The sequence below is a fragment of the Macrobrachium nipponense genome, chromosome 27 (genome assembly GCF_015104395.2).
Source record: "Macrobrachium nipponense isolate FS-2020 chromosome 27, ASM1510439v2, whole genome shotgun sequence".
NCBI classification, from domain to species: Eukaryota; Metazoa; Arthropoda; class Malacostraca; order Decapoda; family Palaemonidae; genus Macrobrachium; species Macrobrachium nipponense.
In genome coordinates this window covers 18,684,343-18,697,415 of record NC_087216.1, presented here as the reverse complement: position 1 = coordinate 18,697,415, position 13,073 = coordinate 18,684,343, and the positions used below count along the sequence as shown (strand labels likewise).

General features: G+C 39.0%; 1 protein-coding gene across 6 annotated transcripts in view; it reads right to left on the bottom strand.

Annotated features, from left to right (window-relative positions):
• The window catches only part of LOC135200885 (myocyte-specific enhancer factor 2-like), a 696,318-nt gene that overhangs the window by 643,999 nt on the left and 39,246 nt on the right, over nucleotides 1-13,073 (bottom strand). The window lies entirely within an intron of this gene.

Here is a 13,073-nt window from a genome sequence, read left to right as displayed (position 1 = left end):
GGGCCTCCCCTGCAGTAGGTTCCACCTCTACAACGGTTGCTGCAGATACCGAAGTAGGGTGTTCTCCTGCAATCCCTCAGGCTACCACTGCCTCTGCTCCTGACTGTGTTTCTGGCCTTACCCCAGAGTCGGTGCCTCCGTCTACTCCTAGGACTGGTATAGCCAGGCCCTGGAGGAATAAGAAGAAGAAGGGACGTAACAAATCATTAACAAACTAACCAAAGAGCCACATGCTCTCCTTGACACCTGTGCCCGAGGTACAGTGTCACATTCATTTGCAGAGTGATCCTGGCACCTACCCAGAGAAGGTAGCCAGCCTGATCTCTGCCAGTAAACTAACCCTCTAACCCCTAGAAATTGTGATACTAACACTCATGTAAATGTCATAATTACCTCATTGCATTTCCATCCTGGTCAACTAACCACTCATCATCCTCACGCATCATTACCTCACATCATGTATTTTAACAATTCCGTCGCTGAACTGCTGCTGTGCGTACCACACTCTGGAATGATTGCGTCTCCATTTAACTGTATTGAGTAGGTTAGGCTAATGATTTAGTACCAGGGCATTAGGTTAGTAGCAAGTAGAATTTTCAAGTAACCTTATCTAGGGGTAGAGTAGACTGTCGTCACAGACAACCTGTAGTTATTACTTAGGCTAGACTACATTACTACATTAAGTTAGTACACTTAGCATCTCCGCCTATAAGTTAGGTAGGCCACTGTAGTTAGCTGTATCACTGCTCTAAAAACTTCAAGTTAGAGTAGGAGAACTGGGTAGTCGGGACGATCAACTTATTTAAGCCAAGACCTTCACGCCCGAAAGGGAGTGAATGCCTTCTTAACAGGGGGAGATGTTACGTTTATAGATCTCTTCGTCTACCCAGTAATTAATTAATTAGCTTGATTTGGGAAACGGCAGCCATTTCCTCCAAATATCAGCTGATTTTTAGTAAACGCGGGAAACCAAAACCCGCCAGCCAGAGGTAGGGAGTTCCTAAGTTGGGGGAAAATAGACTTGCCAGCTTTAGGGACGTATCTGCAAGGGAAGGATGTAGGCAGACTGGTACTTCTTGGGCCTATATCTTAAGCTCCTTTTCCTGTGAACCCTCTGCTGGCTATATGTTCTGTTTCCAGGATTTGCCCTGCTCGTGGGGGGTTAAGCTGACCCCAACACCCAGGCAAAACACCTGCGATCTGCCCCAGTCCTCTCCAGACGTGATCTCGGACGGACGTCCGACCACCTGCCTTCCATTTAGGCCTATCCATGGCGGTACTGGCGCGCCAAGAGACCCAGACCTAAGACAAATCCGGGCGCCACATTTTCTACAAAGGTCCATACTGAACATGGCCTCCAGGTACGTCTTGTGAAACAGCATATTGCCAGTCCCTTACATCCTATTACCTATTTGATCCCCATTTTCCCAATTCAAACTTCCATTCCAAAAAAGAACTCATCCCTTTGTTTCCTCTCACTGCCTCATGGCCGCATGCTTCCCCTTGTGTGATCGTCCCAGACAAATGAAGTCATTGCATACCTCAGTGAAACATTAGAGTTCCTTTGCCCCAGTGTTAGAGAACTAATTAATACTAATTTGGGCAAGAAATCCTCTTTTCTTTTATCTTGTTTAATCTGGGATCCTTTTCCAGATTCCCTGAGTCACGTGCCAAGAGTCTCTGCCCGCAAATGTTGCATTCCCGCAAGATTATGAAACCAGCTTTTACAAATTCCATTTTGAGCCATCTATTATCCATTTGTGAGAGATTATAAGTCCACGTGGGGACCAGTAGCATTTACTTTTCTCCAGGCCAGTACGAGCCTCTTGTAAATAAATAGCTGTAAAGTATTTAGCCGAGTTTCTGGCGACCTACCTTTTCCTCTAGAGTAAATTATCACTATAAATCCGTTTTACGTTAAGTTCAAGTAAATTCACCTTGTTCTCCCTTAACTTTTCCTGTTTGCGTATTGTAGTTATTTCAAGGCCAGGCTCATACGTAAAAAAAAAAAAAAAAAAAAAATATATATATATATATATATATATATATATATATATATAATATATATATATATATATATAACCATATAAATGATTTCGAAATTAAATTCTCACGATTCATCTATATGTCAATTACATAAAAGCTTACGAGTAAACAGTCTTTTATCACAGAATGGCGCATGAGTTAGTAAGTTAAGTATGTAAGCTAATTATACTTTATGGAAAATAAATCTCTTCTCCACATTTCACAACACACATGAAATACCCAATTAAGCCGCTCTCTTTATCTACACACACGGAACATAATCAAACCATAAAAACACACACAGTTCTTAGCACACGCAAAAGGTAATACAACCTGGACACTGTTCTCTGTGACTTGCAAAACGGAATAATTGCGCCCCCCCCCCCCCCCCCCACAAAGATAAGGACAAACAGAGACATACTGCACTGTTTCTATGCAAATGGTGATTCGAAAACTCCCAAAAGAAATTATTTCTTTAAATTGTTACCCGGCTTCATTTATTTATAAATAATTAATCTATAGTCAGTTACGCGAATACAGCACCCTCTTTTATTGAACTTGCGACATAAATGTAAATTTTAGTTGCATCAATTACCATTAATCAATAAAATTAAAGAAATGTCAAAGTGAACACAACAGGATCTATTAAGTAGAACTTTCCTGATCTCACCAACTGCATCCTTACCTAAAATAACACCACCTCAATCACACCCACTCCTCCCCCACACTACCTCCCCTCCCCCATTCAGGTGGGGGCATTACCCCCCCCCCCCCCCCCCCCCCCCCCACCAACCACTACGTGACATATTCTCGAACTCACGCATATGATCCGATTCTAAGTGACACAGACATTAGATGTTTTCTTTAGAAAGAGAAAACAGTAGATGACATTGATTCTGTACTTTGAAAAACTTTTTTAATCTACTTTTTAATAATCAGCCTACAAACCTCAAGTTACACTATCTTCCTTCTAAAGGCCGGCATGATTTGGCAATGCTGTATTGACTGTATTTATAAATTCTTTGATAGAGACATAGCAGTGTCGATTACACACTGTTTGCACAGCTGTACAATATGATCATCATACAAATGTCTATATAAATAACTACACATTTGTAGCCGAAATAAATCTCCGTCTCTTTGCATGAAAGGTCTACATGTATATAAATAATATCAAGTGCATCTGTATTTATATATATATATATATATATATATATATATATATATATATATATATATATATATATATATCTAAAGTTATTCATAAAAACTATTGGTAAAAGCTAAAAATACTAAAATTATTTACAAGGTGACATTAAAATTGACGAAATTTAGGATTAAAAAGGAATATTAACCTTAACAAAGCGAAGGATAAGAAAGGATTGGCTGTAGGACCGTCGTTTGCCCAGACCTCGACTACGCCAAGAAAAGCTGAGTAGAGGATTGACTAGAATTGAGGGAAGGAACGAGGTGCTTGATATGTAAAGACTCAAGTGTCGTTATATATGTTTTTTTGTTAATTTCGATTTTAGAGAGAGCTGCATGATTTCTTATATTAGAAAATTCAGGGTTGGTTATCCTCTGGCCAGTTCTGTAGCTCACTCCCAAATGACTAAAATATCGAACCTGCAACAAGCGTTTCGTCGATCCAACGTAAGTACCGGGACACCCCGGTCAAGTAAATTTGTAAATAATATTGGATCGCATAAACGTTTGCAAATTCTCTTTATGACTAAGAAGTGAGCCTATTTTGAAAGGATTAACAGGTATTAAATTAACTTTGAGACTTCCGAACTCTCTTTCAATAATTTTCTTGATACGGTCTGGTCTCCTAATTTATTTTTGAAAAAATATGGAATAGTGGCGTATATGGGTAGTTTTGGTACATCAAAGGTAGGGGTATTTTCCGTGAAGTTTAAGTTAAGTCATTTATTTACCATTTTATAAAATTCCTCCGTAGGGTACGAGTTAGTTAAAAAAATAATCTTGTAAAGACTCAATTTCAGAGTGGAATGACTTCCAATCAGAAGCATATCTAAGTGCTCTAAAGACCAAAGTGGAGATGGCATTTAGTTTAAAATTGATGAAGCACGAACTATAACAATTATTCCCCATTCTTGTGAAGGTGTGTTTCCTATATGCAGAAGTATTAAACTTATTATTATTTCTGATTATCTTGATATCTAAGAAAGGTAAGCAATTATCTTTTTCAGTTTTTATGGTGAAGTTTATGTTACTGTGCTGGGTATTCAGGAACTCAAAAAAAGCATCACCCTGCCATGCATGTCTAAGTAAAATAAAAGTATCATCTACATATCTCTTGTAAAAAGTTGGTTTAAAAGAACTTGGGCATTCACCTAAAATTTTTTCTCTAAGGAATGCATGAACACATTGGCAAAAATCGGGGCTAAAGGGCACCCCATGGCCACGCCCTCTACCTGAGAGTACAGAAGACCATTAAAAACGAAAGCGGAATATTGCACAGCAAGTTCCAATAATTGCTTAAACAAATTTCCATTAAAACCATGGAATGTGTCATCAGCATTTAAAAAAAAACTGTCTAAAATAATGCTAATTGTCTCTCCTAAATAGAGAGTCTACATCGAGACTAACCATATAGTGATCTGAGTCCTGCATGACAACAAGTTTCTGAAAATCGAAGCCATTTTTCATATGTTAAGGTTGAGGGAGTTCATTAAGTAAAGTAACAATGTATTTAAAGAGATTGTATGCTGGGCTATTATAAGAAAAAACAATTGGTCGGATAGGACAGCCCTCTTTGTGAACTTTAGGGAGACCGTATAAAACGCTAAAGGATGATCCTGTAACAAAAAGTTTCTGATAAGTTTCTTCCGTTATGATTTTCTGATTTTTTAGTTTCCTCAAGAATCTGTTAATTTTATCTTCTCGTTTAAAGATTTTTAAAAAGCTTGGTGCACCTAAATATTTAAATTCAGAAGTATCGGAAAGTATTGTTGTAACCTTGTTTATGTAGTCTTGTTTATTGAGGATAACCACACCTTTGAATTTATCAGATCTGCATATTATAATATTTTCTTGTTCTTTCAAGGACTTAAGTATTTTCATATCCTCTTTTTTGAAAAAAGGTGTCCACTTTACCTTAGCGCTCTTATATGTGTCATGCAAAGCAGTTGACATTCTCTGTTGCAAGTTACTCAAATTGTCAGTTAGGTTACGACCCTTGAGTCTCTGAAACAAGACCTCGAACGGAAAATAAAAATGAGCAAAACCTGGTTATTAGGTTAACGTAAAACTATTATTATTTCTTTTGTTACTTTAAATCAGCCTTGTTTACTTTTGAGTTAAATTTTTGCTGAGTATGATTACTCTTGTGTTACCGTAAGTTAAGTGGCTTTACAATTGTTTGTCAGTGTTTTTCCGCCTCCTCCTCCTCCTTTGTGTATTAGTGAACTATCGTTTTAACGACTTATTCTTTTGCTTTGAGTGTTTATAAACTCTGGGAAGGTGATGAGTGGACATGGTGGACTGGTCAACGGCAGTTCGGGTGACTCGGGTCTTGACAAGCTCTCACCAGGACTGTTTCTCGTCGCAGCATTTACATTTTGGTTTATTTGGAGGACGACTTGAATTCTGTACGTTTCGGACCACTTGCTCGGATATTTCTTCCACGGATTCTGGCAGACGCAGATATACGTCCCTTGTGCGTGTGTCTTCGGATCACGGCTGTTCTCCGCAGGTGTTATCACCTGCGACCTTCACGCTGCTGTGGGGAGCTTCGCAGAGGCTGTGTCATCTGCGACTGCTGTTTCTGCCCCTTGTTCCCGTTGGAGGATTTTTACGGGACCAGTGTCGTCGCTATATCCCGGCATTGGATTTACTTGCTGTGTTATCCATTTTCGCCAGCTGCTGTATACGGGAGTGAGAGCAACTTGGCTCGTTAAGTGACAAGTAGGGAGGCTGCCACCAGCTAAGACGAATTATCGTTTCTCTTCTCTCGGGACAATGTGTTGCCCTTCAGTACCTGGCGTACAGTATTAGCCCTTTTGATAGCAGTTGGGTGGATTGATGACGGCTCAGGATTCTACCCATCTTCCGGTACTTCACTTAAGGTGAAATTGTGTATTTTTGCCAATTTTGATTACTTATAAATTTATATATATGTATATGTTTACATGTATGAGTTGTCACATTTGATTGTGTGTTGGTATTTAGTGGACGGAGTTCCACATTTCTTAGCTTTGTGTTGTAGGTAGGAATATTAGGGTTTTCCTTGTTTTCATCACCTACTTCCTTCTACCTTATTAGGTTATTGATTATTTTGGCTAGCCTTATTTGGATCAACTTTGTTATTCATTAAGTATGTTTTCTCTCTTGATTAGGGCTTAGTGAATTAGCTTTAGGGTTACTTGTGAGATCCCGGGAACCAGGTATTTGTTCTCTTGATTTTTTTTTGTGCATTTAAGTACATTTAATCTCGCAAGGTTGATTTGTCATTTTCGTGTTTATAATAAAATAGTGTCAAGTTTTCTTGAGTTTGTTTCTGTTTTCCTTAATACTGAGGTATATTTACTGACTGCAATCCTAGTGAATATAAAGACCTAACAGAACTTGTATTGCAACCTGGGAGGTTGTAACAACTGGCGACCGTGACAGGATTGCACTCGGGTGTACTCAATGTTTTGGTTGGCAGAACTGTGCTCGGTGGATTTAGCAGTATTTGTTGTTGCATAGTGTATTGCCTTACTCCCCCTTTAATTTTGGAATCTTGGAAGAATTTATTTTTGATCCAGCCGAGTTTTTGTGATCGGCAGATTGCCTTAGGCATCCTCCTGTATTAAATAAAGAGTATTTGGTGAGTTGTGCTCGCTGGTTAGGTGTTCCGTTCCGGGCAGCGAACACTAGGGCCCAGTTATTGTTAGCTGTGAGAAGTAAGTTAGCTCAGGGTATGGCTGAAGGAGAGAATTTAGCTAGGGATTTTGACAGTGTTGGTGATAGTGATTCAGAGCGAGAGGGTAGTGTGATTGAAGATGTGTGTGTGAATCCAGGCCTTTCTTTGTTTGAAGATCCTCCTTGTCCCAGTGAATGTAGCCCCAGTACAGCCTGTAGTGTCCCAAGAGGACAGTGAATAATAGTTTAATATGTATGAGGATCGAGTTAATGAAGCTCGAGTTTGATGAGAACGAGAGGGTGAGGCGGCATGAGCTAGAGATGGCCAATATAAATTTAGAGTTGGCTAGGTTGCAAGGTTCCCCTAATAGGTTAGGTACTCCCTGTGGACCATCTCCTTATAAATTTAATATAGGGGCAGCTCTGAAGTTGGTCCCTGTATTTGATGAGAGAAATGTGCCAGAATTTTTTAAGGCATTTGAACGTTTAGCTACCAGGTTGTCATGGCCCATCGAGATGTGGACAGTCTTAATTCAGTGTAGGCTGGTGGGCAAGGCAATCAGAGTGTCAGTTCTTTAGAGGAGGGTGTAGCTCGTGATTATAGTAAAGTGAAGACGTTTGTCCTCAAGGCTTATGACCTTGTCCCTGAGGCCTATCACCTAAAATTTAGAAACTTTTCTAAGCATGATTCCCTTTCATTCGTGGAGTTTGCTAGGCTCAAGGAAGAGCAATTTGATGATTGGCTAAAGAGCTGTCAGGTAGCCTCTTTCTCCTCCTTGAGGGAATTAATGCTGTTGGAAGAATTTAAGAAATATTGTAGTAAGGAACTGAGGATATACTTATAAGAAGTGAAAGGGGTTAGTCTAAGTAAGGTGGCTCAGATTGCCGAAGAGTTTGTTTTGACCCATCAAGCAGGGTCCGGTCATTTTGGGTCCCAGGTAATAAATTTCCAGTCTGCTAGGCCAAGTAATTTTAATAATAAATCTGGTAATGTTGTAGATAATAGGGCAAAACATTCAGGTGTTCCAACCTATTCTAGGAATGAGAATGGTCAGGGAAAAGTCTCAAGTGGGGGGCACACTAGAGTCTTTTCCAAAAACAGGTTAATGTCAGGTAATGTGAATAGGGGTAATGGGACCTGCTTTTGGTGCAATAAGCCCGGGCATTATCATGCTCAGTGTAATGCCAGGAGGTATCTCCAGAGAAATGGTGACAGTAGTGGTCACAACCCAATATCTCTAATTTCGAATAAGTCTATTCCTACTAATGCCAAGGTTGAGAATCCATCAGTGGTTGTAAGTGGTAATGAGATTAGTTGTGACGGCGGTAATGTGAATCCATCTGGGAGTAGACAGGCATGACTCTATGATAAATATATCTGGCCTGGTAGACTGGTTACCGATTCAGGAGTCCTTAAGGTGAAATTTTTGCGAGACACAGGACTGTTTCCCATTCGCAGCATTTACATTTTGTTTTATTTGGAGGACAACTTGGATTCTGTACCTTTCTGACCAATCGCTCGGATATTTCTTCCACGGATTCTGGCAGACGCAGACATACGTCTCTTGTGCGTTTGTGTCTTCGGATCACAGCTGTTCTCCGCAATTGTTGCTGTCACCTGCGACCTTCTCGCTGCTGTGGGGAGCTTCGCAGAGGCTGTGCCATCTGCGACCACTGTTTCTGCCCTTTGTTCCCGTCGGAGGATTTTTACGGGACCGCTATGTCCCGGCACTGGATTTATTTGCCGTGTTATCCATTTTCGTCCAGCTGCTGTATACGAGAGTGAGAGCAACTTGGCTCGTTAGTTGACAAGTAGGGAGGCTGCCGCCAGCTAAGACAAATTATCGTTCCTCTTCTCTCGGGACAATGTGTTGCCCTTCAGTACCTGGCGTACAGTATTAGCCCTTTTGATAGCAGTTGGGTGGATTGATCATGGCCCAGGATTCTACCCATCTTCTGGTACTTCACTTGAGGTGAAATTGTGTATTTTGCTAATTTTGATTATTTATTATATATATATATATATATATATATATATATATATATATATATATATATATATATATATATAGGTATGTTTACATGTATAAGTTGTCACATTTGATTGTGTGTTGGTATTTAGTGGACTGAGTTCCACATTTCTTAGCTTTGTGTTGTAGGTAGGAATATTAAGGTTTTCCTTGTTTTCATCTCCTACTTCGTTCTACCTTATTATTATTATTAGGTTATTGATTATTTTGGCTAGCCTTATTTGGATCAACTTTGTTATACATTAAGTATGTTTCCTCTCTTGATTAGGGCTTAGTGAATTAGCTTTAGGGTTACTTGTGAGATCCCGAGAACCAGGTATTTGTTCTCTTGATTTTTTTTGTGCATTTAAGTATATTTAATCTCACAAGGTTGATTTAAGTAATTTCCGTGTTTATAATAAATAGTGTTAAGTTTTCTTGAGTTTCTGTTTCTGTTTTCCTTAATACTGAGGTACATTTACTGACTGCAATCCTAGTGAATATAAAGACCTAATAGAACCTGTATTGCAACCTGGGAGGTTGTAACACTATACTCTGTTTTTTTTCATCTGTCCATCCGCCTGTGGTGTTTTTGTATGGTAACACTGCGTCCCGGGCTTTAGATAGTTACGCTATGTGTAAGTTTTAGGTAAATAAAAGGATATCTGGGTGTACATTTGCAACTGAAAGGTTTTTTAATAATTTACTGTAAGCGAATTACGCCGTTAATATTCGAAATAGGATATTATTATAATCGTTGATTGTAAGCTGATTGTAACTATCTAAAGCCCGGGACGCAGTGTTACCATACAAAAACACCACAGGCGGATGGACAGATGGAAAAAACAGAGTATAGTCTATAGGACGGAAGGCAGAAGTCCAGACCAAAAGACAGAATAAATTCTGTGGCGGGATCACAAGTTTAAAAAAACAAGCTGGCAAATTTCCCCCCCCCCCCCCCCACATAAACCTAATCGCTCCCGCTGCCCAACTCACCCTTGGTCACACTTTCTTCTTTACACAACAAAATACACGCAGGACAATTGACCTATACCTACAAAAACAAAACAAAAAAAAACACACAAAACATACGTACTTACCAACACTCCAGATACTCCGGGCTTTGCTGTGCTGTCTGCTGTCGAGGTCGCAGAGATACCAACCACAACCCACAACCAAAACAACACAACAACAAAAAAGGAACACAACAACAAAACCGGAACACACCCAACAACACAACACCACAACCCCACAACTCAACAACAAACAAGAAACACAACCACAACCTAACAACACAGCAAACAACCAAGGAACACAACCATAACTTCACACATAAGAACAAAAACTCATCAACACAACAAAAGACCAATGCACAAACAATTACCAACACAAAAAAAACAACACAAAAAAGCAACACACACACCCACTAACAACACCAACAACAACAAGCCACATATAATCCAACAGGAACTCGCATACAACCCAACAAAAACCTCACAGCACAGCAACTCCTAAGCAACCAATATCAAACTTAGCAAAATTAAAACAACAACAAAACAAAACACAAAACTCAACCGACTTCCAATGCCTTCAATAACCTCCTCCAACACTACTACCTATCACAGGCTCTCACCCAAGACTTCCTCAAACACTAAAAACACAGAACTCTAACAATCAACAGCACCAGCAGACAACCCAGAACCCACCAACAACCAATTCAGTCATTAACTATCCATACAGCAATTACACCCTCTCTCTCTCTCTCTCTCTCTCTCTCTCTCTCTCTCTCTCTCTCTCTCTCACAGACGTTCTCAAATGGAACTCAATAACTCCTCCATAATTCTTCCCTTTTTGAAAAAAATATAGCTAGACATATTAGAAATACAATTATTTCTAGAGCTAAAATTAGGAATATGAACACTCAATGCTTCAAGTTTTCTTTGGTGGTGGGCATGTACATTGCTGATAAAGTTGTTAATAAATTCACAAAACTTTTTGTACAAAATCTTATCTAAAAATGACATATTATTAAATAAGGCAGTTTGTAGATTGTGACAGTCAGCATTTAATTTTTCAGCATTACGTAATCTAAGATCGATTTCTTTGGATAGAAGCTTCTCCAATGCATTTTGGTAAAATTCGGTGTTGTAAAGAGCAGTCTTGTATAGTTTGAAGCGAAGGAATCTGGGGTACACTCCGTTGATCTGACAATAATGCAGGATCATCCTTTAGCGTTTTATACGGTTTCCCTAAAGTTCACAAAGAGGGGTGTCCTATCCGACCAATTGTTTCTTCCTATAATAGACCAGCATACAATCTCTTTAAATACATTGTTACTTTACTTAATGAACTCCCTCAACCTGAACATATGAAAAATGGCTTCGACTTTCAGAAACTTGTTGTCATGCAGGACTCGGATCGCTATATGGTTAGTCTCGATGTAGACTATTTACCAATGTACCCTTAGAAGAGACAATTAACATTATTTTAGACAGAGTTTTTTAAAATGCTGATGACACATTCCATGGTTTTAATAGCAATTTGTTTAAGCAATTATTGGAACTTGCTGTGCAAGATTCCGCTTTCGTTTTTAATGGTCTTCTGTACTCGCAGGTCGAGGGCATGGCCATGGGGTGCCCTTTAGCCCCGATTTTTGCCAATGTGTTCATGCATTCCTTAGAGAAAAAATTTTATTTTAGGTGAATGCCCAAGTTCTTTTAAACCAACTTTTTACAAGAGATATGTAGATGATACTTTTATTTTACTTAGACATGCATGGCAGGGTGATGCTTTTTTGGAGTTCCTGAATACCCAGCACAGTAACATAAACTTCACCATAAAAACTGAAAAAGATAATTGCTTACCTTTCTTAGATATCAAGATAATCAGAGATAATAAGTTTATTACTTCTGTATATAGGAAAAACACCTTCACAGGAATGGGGAATAATTTCTATAGTTCGTGCTTCATCAATTTTAAACTAAATGCCATCTCCACTTTGGTCTTTAGAGCACTTAGGTATGCTTCTGATTGGAAGTCATTCCACTCTGAAATTGAATCTTTACAAGATTATTTTTTAACTAACTCGTACCCTACAGAGGTATTTTATAAAATGGTAAATAAATGACTTAACTTAAACTTCACGGAAAATACCCCTTCCTATGATGTACCAAAACTACCTATATACGCCACTATTCCATATTTTTTCAAAAATAAATTAGGAGACCAGACCGTATCAAGAAAATTATTGAAAGAGAGTTCGGAAGTCTCAAAGTTAATTTAATACCTATTAATCCTCTCAAAATAGGCTCACTTCTTAGTTATAAGGAGAATTTGCAACCGTTTATGCGATCCAATATTATTTACAAATTTACTTGACCGGGGTGCCCCGGTACTTACGTTGGATCGACGAAACGCTTGTTGCAAGTTCGATATTCTAGTCATTTGGGAGTGAGCTACAGAACTGGCCAGAAGATAACCAACCCTGAATTTAATAATATAAGAAATCATGCAGCTCTCTCTAAAATCGAAATTAACAAAAAACATATATAACGACACTTGTCTTTACATATCAAGCACCTCGTTCCTTCCCTCAATCCTAGTCAATCCTCTACTCAGCTTTTCTTGGCGTAGTCGAGGTCTGGGCAAACGACGGTCCTACAGCCAATCCTTTCTTATCCGTCGCTTTGTTAAGGTTAATATTCCTTTTTAATCCTAAATTTCGTCATTTTAATGTCACCTTGTAAATAATTTTAGTATTTTTAGCTTTTAACAATATATATATATATGTATATATTGTTTGTGTATGCGTCTGCCTATGATGTAATGTTTTTGCCAATTTACACATCCAAAATGACATTTACCCATTGTTTCATATATGACAACCCAAAGATCAAAAACAACCTTAGACAGCATATATATCATCATACTATAATGGGCGTAATGTCTGTCTGTCTGTCATTCAATCACGGCCAAACGGCTGGTCAGATGGGCATGAAACTTGGCAGGGTTATGGTGGGACCCCTAAGATGGTTTGTAATGGGGTTTCATCATCCAACCTAACCCCCTCCTTTGTAGGGGTGGGGTGAGAAGGGATTCCCTGAAACGGAGCTGTTTCTGACCGTGAAACGAGGCTGGTTATTCCCGTAGACTTCGTTACTTTACGATTTT